Source organism: Pinus tabuliformis, chromosome 1_2 (genome assembly GCF_031772625.1).
Source record: "Pinus tabuliformis cultivar Carrire ecotype Pingquan chromosome 1_2, CPIR1, whole genome shotgun sequence".
Taxonomy (NCBI): Eukaryota; Viridiplantae; Streptophyta; class Pinopsida; order Pinales; family Pinaceae; genus Pinus; species Pinus tabuliformis.
This window is the reverse complement of record NC_142298.1, coordinates 977,553,852-977,571,841: the sequence shown is the minus strand read 5'-3', so window position 1 is coordinate 977,571,841 and position 17,990 is coordinate 977,553,852.

Below are 17,990 nucleotides of genomic sequence, written 5' to 3'. Positions count from 1 at the left end.
AAGAAAATGACCACTGTAATTATCTGTTCAGCTACTCAACTGATATTTGTTCCATTGTTCTCGTGTCTTTGTGGTTCTCCTACTTGTTAAGTTTAACTAATGGTGTGCATGCTACAGGTTGCAGCTGCGGTGACCTCCTCCTGCTCGCAATTCGCTCCAGGTAAGCTATCACTTCATGATTTATTTTTCTCCTTTTCTTTTTCTGGTTCTAAAAAAAATTGTTCCTCGATCTCAAGTTGTCATCGTGGATTGTGGCTTAGCTGGTTTGCATTCTTCCCACGCGGCTAAACCTCTAGGTAAATTTTTTTTTCACTGTGTATACAGTTCATTACCCTTCATTTGCCCTTCACTGTTGATAGTTGGGCTGACAATCTTGCTTTGTTTTTTATTGCGCAAGTTAGGGGTTTTCTCCTTAACGTGGTTGGTGTGAGCACCACAGCTCCTTCCCGGTAGGCTCTGCCATTGTTTCAACTTGTTTTTTTTTTAATTGTTAGCCTCTGTCGATTATATTGGACTGAGTCCCAGATCTTGTCTATTTGGAACTCCTGTGTTGTCACTATGCGACCCAGCTAGTTTGATACAAACCCTCGTTTGTAATCCACAATTGTGTAATTGTTAAACACTGTTTTGGAGCTTGATACAAGCCGTTGGTTGTATTTCGCAATTCTTGAACTGTCAAGCTCTGTATAGGAGTTAGGTCGTCCAAAACCCTCACCTGGGGTTCTACTGGTTCATTTGGTTCTTTGACTGTTCGTTGGATTATACCTGGACTCTGTCATATGTATACAAATATTTTGTTTTCAGAATGAAAGGAAATATAATGTATTTGGTTGTATTTGTTACCTCTGTCCTGGATTTGGTTACTCGGCGTTTATTTACTCGTTCTTGGTTGAACTGCTCGAAACGTGCCTCATTCTTTCGGTCATGGACTATGATTGTTGCTTTCCAGCCTTCATGTTGGGAGTTCTCGTGCAATTTTGCTCGTCTACCTTCTGTTCTTTAGGAGAAAAAATAAATGAAATAGTATGCATGCACAATATCTTCTTATTTTCGTTTATTCAATGACTAGGAAAACATAGATAAAACATTTCAATGACTGTTACAGATGGATTCGAATGAAAGAAAATTATTCTCTATCTTCTATTATTGTACTCATATGCTGAACCCCTCAGAATGATTTACATTTTGTATTTGTGATGTTTTCCCACAGTTACCTGAATTGTGCACAATTATGCTTCAATTGTTTCTTTATTAGTTACATAATTGTGAATTCATTCGGTTCTTCTTGCACTACAAGATTTTACAATTAACATGGATGTTTTTTTTTTCTAAATGGAAGAAACAGTTATTCACTAAAAGACAGACAATGTTGATAGTGACCTTAACTAACTATATTGTTTCTTAACTAATACTGAAATTAAAAAGAAACAACAAGTCCCTACATTCTGCTTTGACTAATTAAACTTAAAGAAACCAACCACTGATAAAACTTTCCACCTTGGCAGAGACCAACACCCGGTCATGGTGCCCTTAGCTGGATGCTCCTACATTAGGCTCCTGAGGTAAAAAGAAATCATGACTCCGGTCCATGAGCTTCTCGACTGAAAAACCCACCTGCTCTATCTGTCTGGCATCAAGCCGCGAACTATCCTCAATAGGACGGTTCTTCCACTTGACCAGATATAGCAGATTCTCTTTCCGCCAAGTTCGCTTGGCCACCTGAGTGTCGAGGATCCTCTCAATCTCGGGGGGCTGAACGTAAGGCATTTGTCTCATCTAAGTCTCACTTCTGTCTTGGGTGTCCCGTGTAGGCCGTGTGGTACTATCTTCCTCTGAACCAGCAGTGTATGGAAATAGGTCTGCCAAATCATTCATCACTTTAGCAAATTCTTCCCCATCAACACTCCATCTTTCCTGCTGTCCTAGATCTCGTAATTCATGTATTCCACGAGGATGCATGCCATACAAGATCTCAAAAGGACTGTAACCCGTGCTGCGATTGGGCAAGTCGTTGTAAACGAACTCCGCCTAGGCAAGTTCTCGATCCCACATTCACAAATTTTCACCAATCAAACTTCGTAGCAGGTTCCCTAGACTTCTGTTTACCACCTCTATTTTCTCGTCATTCTACGGGTGATAAGTAGAGCTAAAACTTAACTTTGTGTCCATCTTCTTCCACAGGGTGCACCAAAAGTGCCCTGTAAACTTCACGTCCCTGTCACAGAGAATGGACTTAGGTAGACCGTGTAGTCTGATGATCTCTATAAAGAACAAGTGGTTCACGTGAGTGGCATCACTGGTTTTTCTGCAAGGGATGAAATGCGCCATCTTCGAAAATCGGTCCACTACTACCATCACCGAATCATAACCCCGCTGTGTCCTTGGTAGACCCAAGACGAAGTCCAAGCTGACTGAGTCCCACAGTCTACTTGGAATGGGCAATGGCGTGTAGAGTCTTGTATTTTGACTGTGTCCTTTTGCCAACTAACACACTTTACATCTAGTCACAAATTTCTGCACATCCCTTCGCATTCTTGGCCAATAATAAAAATGGTTGAGCTACTCTAATGTCTTGTCTATGCCGAAATGTCCGGCTAGACATCCACTGTGTTTCTCCCAAATGATATTCTCTCTCATTGAGCAGTCAGGAATGCATAACTTTCCTCCTTTAAATAATAGCTTTTCCTGCAAATTATAGTCCAACCACAGACTATTATTTCTTACCAAAGGATTCTGACACACTTTGTAAGCCTCCTTGAAATCCGTGTCAGTCTGATACAACTATTTCAAGTGCTAAAGCCCAGCACTTGTATAGTACTCTCTTGCAAGAGTAAGGCTCTTCTGCTCAACACATTTGCCACCTTGTTGGCCTTCCCACTAATATCTTTCAACACAAAGGTGAAACTTTGTAAGTATTCAACCCACTTAGCATGCTTGTGATTCAGCTTTTGCTATTGCTTCACATATCGCAGTGCAGAATTATCCGAGAATAAAACAAACTCATTCCCCAGCAGATAGTGTCTCCAATGTTTCAGTGCTTGGACGAAAGCATAGAATTCCTTGTCATAAGATGAATACTTATGCATGCTTTCGTTCAACTTTTCGCTGAAAAACGCAACAGGTTTGTCTTCTTGACTAAGGACAGCTCCAATGGTTGTACTGCTTGCATCATAGCGAACCTGAAAAAGCTTTTTAAAATCTGGGAATCTTAGGATCGGTCTCTATGTGATCTTCTACTTCAGTAGCTGAAAACTCCTTTCTACTGCCTCAGTCCAACAAAAAGGCTGACTTGCCTTCTTTATAGTATCCAACATAGGTGCGCAGATTTCACTGAAATTTCTAATAAATTTTCAGTAAAAACTTACCAACCCATGAAAACTACGAACCTCAAACAGACTTTTCGGGGATGGCCAATTGATAATTGCTACAATCTTCTCCGGGTCCATATTCAACTCATTTTTTTCAATCACAAAACCCAGATAAACTAATTTTTTTGTAGAAAAGTACACTTTTTCAGATTTATCAGCAGCTTATTCTGATGCAATTTTTCCAGCACTTTTTGAACATGTTGAAAGTGTTCCTCTCTCATCTTGCTAAAAATTAATATGTCGTCCAGGTACACTATTACAAACTTCCCAATGTATTCTTTTAGCATTTCATTCATTAATCGCATAAAGGTATTGGGTGCATTGCTCAGTCTGAATGGCATTACTAGCCACTCATACAGCCCCTCGTTAGTCTTGAAGGTTGTCTTCCACTCATCCCCTTCTCAGATTCGAATATGATGATACCCACTCTTTAAATCAATCTTGGAAAAATATGTTGCCCCGCTCAGGCAATCCATCATGTCGTCCATCCGTGGCAGTGGAAATCTATACCAAATGGTGATCTTGTTGATGGCCCTCGAATCTGTGCACATCCGCCATTCTCCTCCTTTCTTGGGAGGGAGAACTATTGGAACTGTGCAAGGGCTCAAACTCTCCCTTATCAGCCCTTTATCTAGCAATTCCTGCACCTGTTTTCTGATCTCCTCATTTTCTTTGGGGCTCATCCGATGCTACCTTATTCGGCAAACTTGCTCCTGGTATAAAGTCAATGTGATGACTTATACTTCTCTTAGGGGGATGTTTATCTAGCAAGTCATCCACTACTATATCGCTAAACTCCTGCAGCATCTACTGAATTTCCGCAGGCAAATTTGACACCTCTGTGTGTAGCAGCACTGTCTTCACTCTTCTTACAACAACATAGCTTACTTCATTGTCTTCAATCTTCTTTAAAAAGTGTTTTCTTCCCATTAATAACACTCTCGTCCTACTTGTTTCTACTGTCTCTTCTTCCTTGATGGGCACAAGCATGTGCTTGATCCCATCTTTAACAAACTTATAATAGTTTTTCTTCCCATCATGTACCACCTTTCTGTCAAACTACCATGGTCTACCTAGCAGTATGTGACATACATCCATCGGCATTATGTCACAAGTGACCTTATCCTTATATCTGCCGATATGGAACTCCACTTCACATTGCTCATCTACCAACAGTTGATGACCTTTTTGCAGCCATGATAACTTGTAAGGAGTGGGGTGCTTCAACTGCTTAAACCCCAACTTCTCCACATTTCTGTGGCAACCAAGTTATTTGTGCTCCCACTATCGATAATCAGCTTACAACACTTACCGTGTGACTTACAAACTGTCCGGAACAAGGCTTTCCTTTGAGTTTGCTCAGCTGTTTCCTTGGCTGGTTTCAGCAACACCTTGTTCAAAACTAAGGCTTCCCCTGTTTCCGGCACATTTTCTGCTTCTTGGGGAGGTGCCTCTGCTTCTTTTGGTTGTGCAACATACGCACCCCTCTATCCAGCTTGTTCCGCCTCAAGACACTCAAAAGATCTGTGCCCCCACTTATGGCACCTGTAGCACTGATAATTAGCTCCTTTGCCTCGGCCATTTCCCCTTCCTCGCTGACCTTTTTCTGCTATCCCAGAAGCTTTGGAACTGCTGCCTTCCTCATTACTGCTAGCACTTTGCCCTCTGCCATAAGACTGTCCTCTTCCTCTGTTGGTTCCCCGTCCTCTCCTAGCATTTTTTTTTCTAGTGATCTTCTCCTCTGCTTTCATAGCACTTTGATATGTTTCTTCTATGTTTTTCGGGGAAAGAATGATGATTTCATCTAATATTTCTAACCTTAAACCATTCACATACCTTGCTGTTTTCTCCAGGGTGTCTTCCGTATAACCGGCTCTTAAGTTTACCTGATATAATTCTTCAGTGTACTCCCTTATTGTCATCCCTTTCTACTTCAGATTCTACACTTGCCGATGTAATGCAATCTGGTAATCCTTAGGCAGAAATCTGCCTTTCAACTTGGCCACCATCCTTGACCATTTCTTGATTGGAAACTTGTTCATCCTCCTTCTCTCTATCTGGACACTGTCCCACCACAGGGTTGCGTGTCCCTTCAGCTTCGTTGCAACGAACTTAACTCTCTGATCTTCACTGACCTCTTCACACTCAAAATATTTGTCCAGCTCGCTGATCCAGTCCAATAGAACCTCTGTGGACAAGCTGCCATCATAATTTGGGATTTCTGGTTTAGGCTTGCTGCTCACCAATAGGACCGACCTCAACAGTCTCATTTCCGGCCCTTCTTCATCCGATCCATCTGTTGTCACTATGGCTTCTTCTTCATTGTCATCTCCTACCTCTGGATCCCTTCTCCTTCCTGCTTCAACTGCCTCCAAACGGGCAGTAAGGATCCTGATCTCCTCTCTCAATCCTTCATCTGCTACTCTCCAAGCACCTCTTCCACGTCCTTGTCTTCCAACTTCCATTTCTCAGGAAAACACTAAATCCTGCTCTGATACCACTATGATGGGACCAGCCCGTAGTTCCACACAATAATGCTAATCAAATAACACAATAATGAACTGATCAATAAGTAAATGATTAAACAGTGATTTTATGGCTTAACAATGGTGATTAGCGATTAATTATTGGATGATATCTGGACTTTTTTTGGGTGGCATTTATGACTGACATTAATCTCGCTGTGCTGGCGATCCTTGCCTTAGTTATCATTCTTCCACTCCTCGGTCTACACCAAAACCCTATTTACCATGTCATTTGTTCATTTTTTCTCTTGTAACTTTGCTACTCTGAGGGTTTGGTCTGGAAGTGAGTTTTTGGCTGTGGATGGGTGGAAATGAGCCACAGGCTCTGCCTGCACCGGCTATGAGTGTTGCTACTTGGTGGTGTGGCTTTGTCACTTGTCTTGGTGATTGGTTTGCTCGGCTCTTTGGGCACATAATGGTGGTTTGCTCGTTCGTGTAAGAAAATGACCACTGTAATTGTCTGTTCGGCTACTCAACTAATATTTGTTCCGCTGTTCTTATTTCTTTGTGGTTCTCCTACTTTTAAAGTTTAACTAATGGTGTGCATGCTACAGGTCACAACTGCGATGACCTCCTCCTACTCGCAATTCACTCCAAGTAAGCTATCACTTCATGATTTATTTTTCTCCTTGTCTTTCTCCGGTTCTAACAAAAATTGTTCCTCAGTCTCATGTTGTCACCATGGATTGTGGCTCAGTTGGTTTGCATTCTTACCGTGCGGCTAAACCTCAAGGTAATTTTTTTTTCATTGTGTATACAGCGCATTACCCTTCGTTTGCCTTTCACTATTGACAGTTGGGCTGACAATCTTGCTCTATTTTTGATTGCGCAGGTTAGGGGTTTGCTCCTTGACGTGGTTGGTGTGAGCACCACAGTGCCTTCTTGGTAGGCTCTGCCACTGTTTCAACTTGTTTTTTTTTATTTGTTAGCCTCTGTCGATTCTGTTGGACTAAGTCCCAGATCTTGTCTATTTGGAACTCCTGTGTTGTGGCTATGCGACCCAGCTAGTTTGATACAAACCCTCATTTGTAATCCACAGTTGTGTAATTGTTAAACACTATTTTGGAGCTTGATACAAGCCCTTGGTTGTATTTTGCAGTTATGGAATTGTCAAGTTCTGTATAGGAGTTAGGTCGTCCAAAACCCTCACCTAGGGTTCTGCTGGTTCATTTGGTTCTTTGACTGTTCGTTGGGTTATACCTAGACTCTGTCATATGTATACGAATATTTTGTTTTCAAAATGAAAGGAAATACAGTGTATTTGGTTGTATTTGTTACCTCTATCCTGGATTTGGTTACTCAACGTTTATTTACTCGTTCTTGGTTGAACTGCTCGAAACGTGCCTAGTTCTTTCGGTCGTGGACTCCGTTTGTTGTTTGCCAGCCTTCGTGCTGGGAGTTCTCGTGCAATTTTCCTTTTCTACCCTTTGTTCTTTAGGAGAGAAAATAAATGAAAGAGTGTGCATGCACAACATCTGCTTATTTTGGTTTATTCAATGACTAGGAAAACATAGATAAAACATTTCAATGACTGTTACAGATGGATTCGAATGAAAGAAAATTATTCTCTGTCTTCTATTACTATACTCATATGTTGAACCCCTCAGAATGATTTACATTTTGTATTTGTACTGTTTTCCCACAGTTACCTGAACTGTGCACAGTTACGCTTCAGTTGTTTCTTTATTAGTTACATAACTGTTAATTCATTTAGTTCTTCTTGCACTGCAAGATTTTACAATTAACATGGATGTTTTTTTTTTTGTTCTAAATGGAAGAAACAGTTATTCACTAAAAGACAGACAATGTTGACAGTGACCTTAACTAACTATATTGTTTCTTAACGAATACTGAAATTAAAAAGAAACAACAAGTCCCTACATTCTGCTTTGACTAATTAAACTTAAAGAAACCAACCACTGATAAAACTTTCCACCTTGGCGGAGACCAATACCCGATCATGGTGCCCTTAGCTGGATGCTCCTGCATCAAAGCTATTCTAAAAATAAATCATCCAAGAAATATTAAATAACTTCAAATATTTATTGGGAGAATAAACTTTCTAAGAATATTTATCCCTAACCTTGCAAAACTTCTCAGAAATATTACAAACATGCTAAAACGAGACTCTGAAATCAAGTGGAACATCGAAGTTAGGTAATCGTTTGACCAAGTTAAACAGTCATTAACAAAAGAACCAGTCCTTATTAGTCTTGATTTTACTAAAGATTTTATATTTTTTTTCCTTTGCTTCTGAACATACCGTTGCAGTTGTCCTTTTGCAAAAAAATGTTGATGGATATGAACAACCCATTTCTTTCCTTAGCAAGGCTTTAAGGGATATTTCACTCAAGTACAACATAATGGAAAAGTAGGCTTTTTCACTAATAAAAGAAATCAAAAATTTTAGAGTATATATCCTTCATTCCCATATGGTTGCTTATGTACCTAATGTTGTAGTTAAAGATATTTTGGCACAAAATGGACCAGATGGAAAAAGAGGCAAATGGATTGCCATCATTCTAGAATATGACATGGAAATCAAGCCAACCAATCTCATCAAAGGATAGGGATTATCCAAATTGATGGCTCAATATAATTTTAATTCTTTAGATATTAACCTTGTAGATGAAATGGATGATAAAGAGGAACAGGAAACTCCACAACTAGATGAGGCTTTCATGACCTCACCCTGGTATGCATACCTTATTTATGTTTTATTTAATCTGAATGCTCCTCCTGGTCTAACAAAAACAAAGGCTAGATTTCTGAAACTAAAAGCAGTTAAATTTTTCATTTTATAAAATTTTTTATATTGGAAATATGTTGGTTGTCTACTACTAAAGTGTCTTTTGAGTGATGATGCAGAAAGAATAATGTAGGAATTCCATGAAGGTGACTATGGTGGCCATCTCTATTGGAAAACCACTGCCAATAAGATCCTAAGAGATGGTTTTTACTGGCCTACACTTTTTCCAGATGTCCATAAAAAGGTAACCTCTTGTCACAAGTGTCAAATCTTTGAGGGGAAAAGAAAACTTTTTCCTTTAGCTTTGAAGCCCATATCTGTTGAAAGCCCTTTCCAACAGTGGGGATTGGATTTCATTGGAGAGATCCATCCTCCATCCTCTACTCAACATAAATGGATCCTTACTGCTACCGAATACTTTACCAAATGGATTGAGGTCATTCCTTCTAGACAAGCCACAAATGTTGTGATTATCAAATTCTTGGAAACCAACATCCTATCTAGAATTGTTTTCCCAAATGAACTTGTTACATAAAATGTTGCAGCCTTTAGGTCTAAGAAAATGATAGATTTCTGCAATAAATACCATATCACTTTGGGGCATTCAACTACTTATTACCCACAAGGTAATGGGCTAGCTGAATCTTCAAACAAAATCCTGGTAAACATTATCAAGAAACTGTTAGCAGACAACAAGAAGTCATGGCACATCAAGCTCATAAATGCACTTTGGGCTTATAGGCTCACTATGAAGAAATCATTTGGAATGTCACCATACCAATTGGTTTATGGAATGGATGTTGTTTTTCCATCCTCTTTGGGAGTCCCAGTCGTGAAGTTAATTTAGGAATTGTAGGTTAAGCCCAATGATATTCAAAGGAGGATTGATCAAACAATCTAGTTGCAGCAATCCAGGGAAGAGGTTTATAATAAGGCTCAAGTCATTCATGATAATATTAAAAAAGTGTTTGACAGAAGGACAAAGGCAAATGATTTCACCATTGGTGACAAAGTCTTAAAGTGGCATTCAAGAAGACAAGATAAAGGGAAGCATGGAAAGTTTGATAACCTATGGATGGGTCCTTATTTCATTTATGCCTTCAGAGGAAATAATGCATTCTTTATCAAAAATTTAGATGGCACAGAATTACCTAGTGGGTCTGTCAATGGCAGGATGCTCAAACATAATTTTTCTGAGCATTAGAGATCTTATTACCATTTATCATTGGATATATCATTTTCCTTATTGTGTGGATTAGGTAACCTATTAACATAAGTTGAAGCCCGCAGAGAAGGCCCTGAGCTTATATTGATGAGTTACCATAAATACTACAACAAAGAAATCAGAGGTGGAAATTGTTGAAATAAAAACTCAAGGCTACTGATCACATGTTCTTGGCACCTCACAGGGAGAGTGCCATCCCCAGATGGAGCCACTGTTAGGGTCCTATAATTTATAGGATCTCAAGGTAATTGAGTATTATATCTCAGGAATCCTATTTTGTAAATACTTGTCAAACTGCCAATGATTTCAAAATAAAAAAGGAAAAAATAGAATAAAAAATGAAAAGAGGGTATAAAGGAAAAAAAAAAAGAACCCCACCCAAAGAAAGAAAGTCAAAAAAGAATAATATTAAAAGTGTTGCAAGTCTAAATGCCACTACTCATACCTAGTTTTTTGCTTCCTTTCTCAAAAATAAAATTGTGTGCAACTTGTTCAAAATGCCACAATCACTAGATTTAGCTTAATCATATTGTTTAATCATGATTAAACTTCTTTAAATTTCTGAAAATTAGATAGAGAATAAAGGTTTATCCAACAGTTTAATCTGGGTAAATCATTAGTTAGGTAGAAAATGACATTGACCCAATTGTTTAATCTGGGTCAATAGGAGAAATAAGGGATAGGTTAGATAGTTTTTATTTCTTCATAGAAGAAAATAAAAATGGGTTTGCTAGTATAAGTGCACCATGGAGACAGAAATAAAGAATTTTAGTCTAGATAAGGGTAGGTAGACTAGGTGATGGAGTGAATAATTTGCCTATGAAAATTTTTATCCTAAGTCTGAGAATATAGCAAAAGGCAATTGTACATGCTATGGATAAAGTATTTCAAAATTATATTTACCTTATCCAAAGTTTTAAAACTCAAGGTGCACTATGGATAAAATATTTCCCATTTTCATTACTCATCCTTATCCTAAGTCTGCATAGTTAATATCAAAAAATGCATAAGGACAAAAAATTCTTATCGTCTATGGTTAAAGGTCGGCGACTTTGAGCGACTCGTGATCCGATCCCATACTCCACCCACTACCCTTTTCCTTTTTCAGCCCCCTTTTTCATTCTCACTTTACCATCGGGGGGGTCCAGAAGTTGGTTTCTCCCGTCGGGCCCTACCCCCTACGTGGTGCGTTGCAGTGATTTTGCATCCCCCCCACCGATACTGCTTACTACCCATCACCCCCTCCGGAAAATTCCTATCTTGTATCCGTTCCTATCACGCCCCCACCACTCCTCCTCCACCATTCTCCGCCTGCCACCTATCTAGACCATTGCTCCAATTAAATGCCTTCCCTCTTAATACCCATTTCTCATTTAATTTTTCCCGGAAACCGTTCAATAACAATCTCGCGCCATTTCCAGTGGGACTTTGTCAAAAAAGTTTAAATAAATCTAGAGCCCATCATTTCCAATCTTTCACTTCTTATTTTCTTCTGATATTCATAATTTTCGGCAGCGATCTCCATTAGAGCTTCTTCACCACCAAGATTTTGATATTCACTGACCTGCCTATTCTTGTTCTCCCGACAGACTGCCCGGTAAGCCTCCTTTTTGTATTCATTTTGTTTATAAACTACTACAGTCATGCCTCCTAAAACTAAGACCCAGGACAAGGCCATTAATCCATTAATTCCACCTTCTATAGACCTAGATCACATCCCATTAGCAGACAGGGATTACAGGATAACTGAAACTCTCTGTGACTGTGATTTCTTGGAGTTATATTGTTGGTTAGAGGATAAAAACACTAATAAAACTGATGAGATAGGACTCTGGGAGTCAAACCTCCCCCACTATATCTTTCCTTTGACATTTCAAGCCCCAGAATTTACCAGAAGATGCCAAGCTTGTTATGTCCCTGCCCAAAGAGCCATAATTGCCCCTACAGGTGACATTTTTTTCACCATTACAGCCAAATCTATTGACCAAATGATGTTGTCTCCTTCTATGGAAAATGCTACCCCTTTCTCCTTAGAAGCCCTCACCGAGCTTTATCAAAAGCTGGGTTTTGCCACCAGAGATAGAATTTTTGAAATTTTCTTGCCAGATAATGCCCAATTGCCCAAGAAGAATCCTCCTTATCCTTCTTCCATTTTCCCTGATCAGGCCAAGTAGATTATTTCCATTCTTTCTCACATTCTAGGCTATCATTCTGATCAATGGGTAGATGAGCCCATTTTAGGATTCCTTTCCACATTTTCCACAGACAGCAAGCCCTCTACAATTTTCAATTTTAGTCAATTCTTGGCTGACAATATCCATGAGCAGTTCATCAAGTTTCCTACAGAGCAAGTGTTCAGTTACACCTTTGTTTTAATTTACATGTTCATCTATTATCAAGCAGAAAAGTTCAGTTTTGCATTGTAGAAATTGGATGATGCAAGGGACCAACAACCAGTGATCTTTTGGACCTCATTGGTCATGAAAGAACAGAGGGAGTTCACCTATAAGAAAATTGTAGAAGACTTTGTTCTTTGGGATATGAACATTCTCCATAGTACAGTGCAACCCAAGATCAGTGAGGAGATCAAAAGAATTTTGCATCTATCAGACCAAGCAAAGACTTGAGATTGGTACCTGTACCAAAATTACATAGAGATTAGAGTCTATCGATGTGAATTGACCCCTTATAGACTCCCCAAGTACCTCCCAATGAGGATATTTTCACAGGAGTACATCAGGCCCGAACTCAAATGATATACAATTTGTAGTGGCCAAGAAAAAGGAAAAATTCAGAATTAAAACACAGGTGGCCCCATTTGTGTGCAACACAAGAACAACGGGTGAGGAGGTAGGTAATCTATTGATGGAACTGAAGTTCAGCTTGAGATTCACGTGGTCTTATGGCCCCTATAGCATCATTTTAGAACTCAAAGTGGACAAAAAGAACACTACCTACATTCATAATTCTAGGCCAGACATAGAACAATATGCCAATCAGTTGGAATGGGAAGAAAATACCCTGCAGGAAGCTAAAGAGCAGATTGTATCCACTTCCAGTTTGTAGACTCTTATTCCTCAAGAAAAATCCAACAAAATGCAAAAGGAGGAAGGGTCATCATCTACAAGCGGGAGTGAAGCCAAATAATTTAGAATCGGTTATAGAAAGATACCGAAGGTGACTCACAAACCAAAAGTAGACAAAGAGATTGAAGAACAGGCAATTATCATCATCACAGATTCACCGTCGTCAACCACCAAGCTTGCTACATCTCCTTTTGAACCTTCATCTTCACAGGGTCATAAGGATACTGAGTTAGAATCACACGTGACTCTTGAGATAGAAAAAGAGAAGACATTGTTTAGTAGGTACAGATAAATAAAGCTTGAAAACGAAGTCTTAAAGAACAGCACTTACAACCAATTCTGGAAGTAGACTTCCAGTTCACAAAGTAGACTTCTGTCAGTGTTTGATACTGAGCATGGTAGAATGCAGATGGCTTTTCTTGAGGCCCAGGCTTCACAACCCAAATTAGAAGTTGACTACAAGAGCACCACGTTTGAGTTCCGTACAAGGGACATACATCCCATTGCTCAAATGGAGATGCACAAACAAATTGGTGGGATGATATCCTCCATTCTGACTAATACTGCCATGTCCTTATCCAAATTGCAGGTTTCTTTTGCAAATATATAGTCACAGTTGAAGATGGATAAGGTCTCCTCCTTGGCCAAAGATAACAGGATCTAGTCTTTGGAAGACTTGGTTATCAAGATAGGGTATGACCCTAAAGATGTCAATGTTGCTGAGGAGATTATCAGGAAGAAAAACTTGGACATTACAGCATTTAGGAAATAGCTAAAGTTGCCAGCTACAGAAGATCTAATGACCAAGGACATTGAAGAAGGTGAAGCTCAAAAAGTAGACGTGATGAAATTTATTATTGACCAAAACATACAGATCATGCAGATGGAAGCAAAGTTGGAAAATCTGATAAAGGAGAAGGAATAGAGCTTGAAGATGTCTATTGTTCCCTTGGATGTTGTACCTCTTTCTCAACTACCATCAACAGAAGAAACTACTACACCTACCACTTCAGTTCAGACACCTAGTGCTGAATAGGTGACACAGACAGTGCAAAACATGTCATTGCAGTCAAAGGAAATTGAGATCTTGCAGGGCCAACTCAAATATTTTGAAGTCCAAAAGGCCAAAGCTGAAGCTTCTCGGACTGCTGAATTGGACAAATCTCAGATACTTTTGGAAAAGTTGCGCTAGGTAGAGAGAGATACTTCAATTGGCCAAACCTTGGCCCAAGCCAAGGAAACAATTTGGATGAACATACTTGACTCAATGAATGAGATTTAGCCTCCTATCCAAATTATAGTTGAATAGAAAGAGTTAATAGAGAAGGCAACTGAGACCATTGTGCAAGGAAGGGAAAAACTAGGAGAAATAAATGCCAACTGAAGCTGCCAATATTATCAGGTTCTTAAATTCAAAGTCCAAATATGAGTTGGAGGAGGTGGGATTTAGTGAAAGAACTACCACCATTCTGGATTCAAGTCAAGAAAATCTTGACTAAGAGAAATCTGATTGACCAATTGGAGGAAAGGTGTGAAACCTTGGAGTTGTAGGTGAACAAATTTACAAACAAGATTGAAGCCTTAATGCAAAAGGGACTACCCAGTATCTATGTCATCAATGACAAGCTGATCACTCAGGAGGACTATATCCTGGAGATGAAAGAGGTAGGAAAAAGAAGAATTACGTTCAGTGGAATCAAAGGGAGTATGACAGAAAAGGAATTTCTGGAGACTATGTCAAATGAATTCCATGTGCAGAATGAGGTAAAACATACTTTTGCCGTGAAACCAATCTTTGCTAAATATACAGAGGTAGATGAAATCTATCGCGGGGTGACAAAGTTAACAATGCCAGATGAAAAGAAATGGGAAGCATTACTTGATTTACTAGACTAAGGAATAACTCAGGAGCAATAAAATATTTTTCCAGTGTAGCAGCTAGTGCAAGATTCAGTTCACCATCACATTCTGTTTTGGATGACTCAGCAACAGAAACCACCCAAACATGGCCACCACTTTCCTCAATAGCCTATGTGGCCTATTCTTTTTCCAAGACAAGATGATATTAGTTTGTAATTAGGATAATAATACACTATTGGTTTGACATTGATTTTGTAAAGCATTATTGTAATTTTTATTATAAATACTTCATTGTTTGAAGTATTAGTGTTGATTTCAGAATGTAATTTCTATTGCGTATTGTAATTTTGAAGCATTGGAGCATCAATAATACATGGATATTTCATAGGTTTCATGTGGTGTGTTAAATGGTGATGTGTTTCTTGTCTTTATTTATTTAAACATTGTTATTTCTTTTCTCTATCATTCTGAATCTAAATTAATCAGCAAAAACTGTGATAAATAGGATTCGTTATCAAGAGCACTCTATTTTGGTTGTTCTTAATTTTAATGTTTTCCACTGAAGTTAGGTCAAATAATTCTTAATTGCTATTTGGTCTCTACTTAACCTTACACTTCTTCTTTTCCACCATCCATTCAAATCTTGAAAAGATCCATTTACTGCAACCTAGCTTGCCCTATGAAAACTCCTCTAAAAATTGATGCAAAACTCCAGTTTCTTTTATAGACTCCATAGCCCAATGGAATTATAACACTCAATTCAACCAAATCTTTCAAACAAACAATCAAACACAGTCATAGTTAGCTTTAAATTCATATAAAAACAAAGTTAAATCAAGTTAGAGAAAGATTTCGGTGAAAATCACATCGAATCTCATTTGTCGACGCGTTTCGAACCAACTAGTGTGGTTCATCGTCAGGACAAGATGAAGAAACAGATCTAGCTCCTCATGTTAAATAGTCCGAGCAGAGCCTCCAACAGCTAGCAAATCTAACGGCTAGTTTGACTTAAGGACAAGGGTCAAAATTAATATAATATTTTAATTCGTAAAAATAAATAAATTAAGGTAAATGGTACGAGACCTAAAAATTAAAAACTATAAGTTAACTAATAATTAGTTAAAATATAAATAAAATATAATTTACAAGTATTAGGAATAAAAGTTAATAATTAAAAATTCTAATTTAATTAATAATTAAAAGGAAAATTAGTTAATTAAATGACCTAATGGATGAATAAAAATTATATGAGACCTAATAAATAAAAATTTTATAAGTTATAAGTTAATAGAAGAAAGTAATTAATAATAAGAAAATTAAAGGATATATAAATAATTTTATATAAAAGTATTATTAAAAATATGTAATTAAGGTAAATGGTACGAGACCTAATAAATCAAAACTATAAGTTAAATAATAAAAATGACCTTGAACGGCCTAAAAAGTATAAATAATTTTATTTAAAAGTAAATAAAAAGGTACTAAAGAAAATCAAAGTTAATAAATATAATGATTAGAAGGAAAATTAGTTAATCAAATGACCTAAATTTATTTTTTTTATAATCGGTATGAGACCTCATAAAAAATTTATAAGTTAAATAATAATTTAACAAGGAAATTGGTTATCTAAAAGTATTATTGTAAGTTAATTAAAAATTATAAGTTAGTTAATAATTTGAAAGGAAAATTAGTAAAATTAAATGCTGTTGTAATAAAGGGTGGAGTAATATATAAATTAATAAAGTATTAATAAAATGAATGTTAAATAATAAAATGAATTAGAAAAGGATCAAAAGACCTTATAATAAAGGAAAAGTTAAAAGAATAGAGTAATACATAAATTAATTTTATTTAAAAACAAAGGATGATAAGCAGTAAAGAATTAGAAAATTAGTGAAAAATAAAGATAAAAGACATCAAAAACCAAAGAGGACGAAAAAATGACTAGGAAGAGAGGGCTGGGACCCAGCACCTACTGACTTTCCAACCATCATCTCTATTGAGATTGCTTGGTCTCTTTTCGATCTCAAGCGCTTCCCTGAATTTTCGATGGTGGAAATGCAAAACCTTAGCAATAACATTGGCTTATTCAATACAAACATGATGATTGGTTTTCTCAGCATGTTCAGCCAAAGCAGAAGACTTAGATCTCCTATGCTTTAGATCAGCTGCGTGCTCGCTAATCCTCTGATTAATGGAACGACCAGTTTCCCCAATATAGGGGGTCCCACAGGAACAAGGGATCATATAAACACCCTTCATATCTTTAGGGTCGATCGGATCTTTCACTGATCTGAGGGACGAACGAATGGTGTTCAGGGGCCTGAAGGACACAGGGATACTATGTCTCCTGAGAATCCTACCAATTCTATCAGTGGTCCCTTGAACATAAGGAAGATGGACACCAGGAACATGATCTAAAGCATAGGAGATCTAAGTCTTCTGCTTTGGCTGATCTAAAGCATAGGAGATCTAAGTCTTCTGCTTTGGCTGAACATGCTGAGAAAACCAATCATCATGTTTGTATTGAAGAAGCCAGTGTTATTGCTAAGGTTTCGCATTTCCACCATCGAAAATTCAGGGAAGCGCTTGAGATCGAAAAGAGACCAAGCAATCTCAATAGAGATGATGGTTGGAAAGTCAGTAGGTGCTGGGTCCCAGCCCTCTCTTCCTAGTCATTTTTTCGTCCTCTTTGGTTTTTGATGTCTTTTATCTTTATTTTTCACTAATTTTCTAATTCTTTACTGCTTATCATCCTTTGTTTTTAAATAAAATTAATTTATGTATTACTCTATTCTTTTAACTTTTCCTTTATTATAAGGTCTTTTGATCCTTTTCTAATTCATTTTATTATTTAACATTCATTTTATTAATACTTTATTAATTTATATATTACTCCACCCTTTATTACAACAGCATTTAATTTTACTAATTTTCCTTTCAAATTATTAACTAACTTATAATTTTTAATTAACTTACAATAATACTTTTAGATAACCAATTTCCTTGTTAAATTATTATTTAACTTATAAAAAATTTTATGAGGACTCATACCGATTATAAAAAAAAAAAAATTAGGTCATTTGATCAACTAATTTTCCTTCTAATCATTATATTTATTAACTTTGATTTTCTTTAGTACCTTTTTATTTACTTTTAAATAAAATTATTTATACT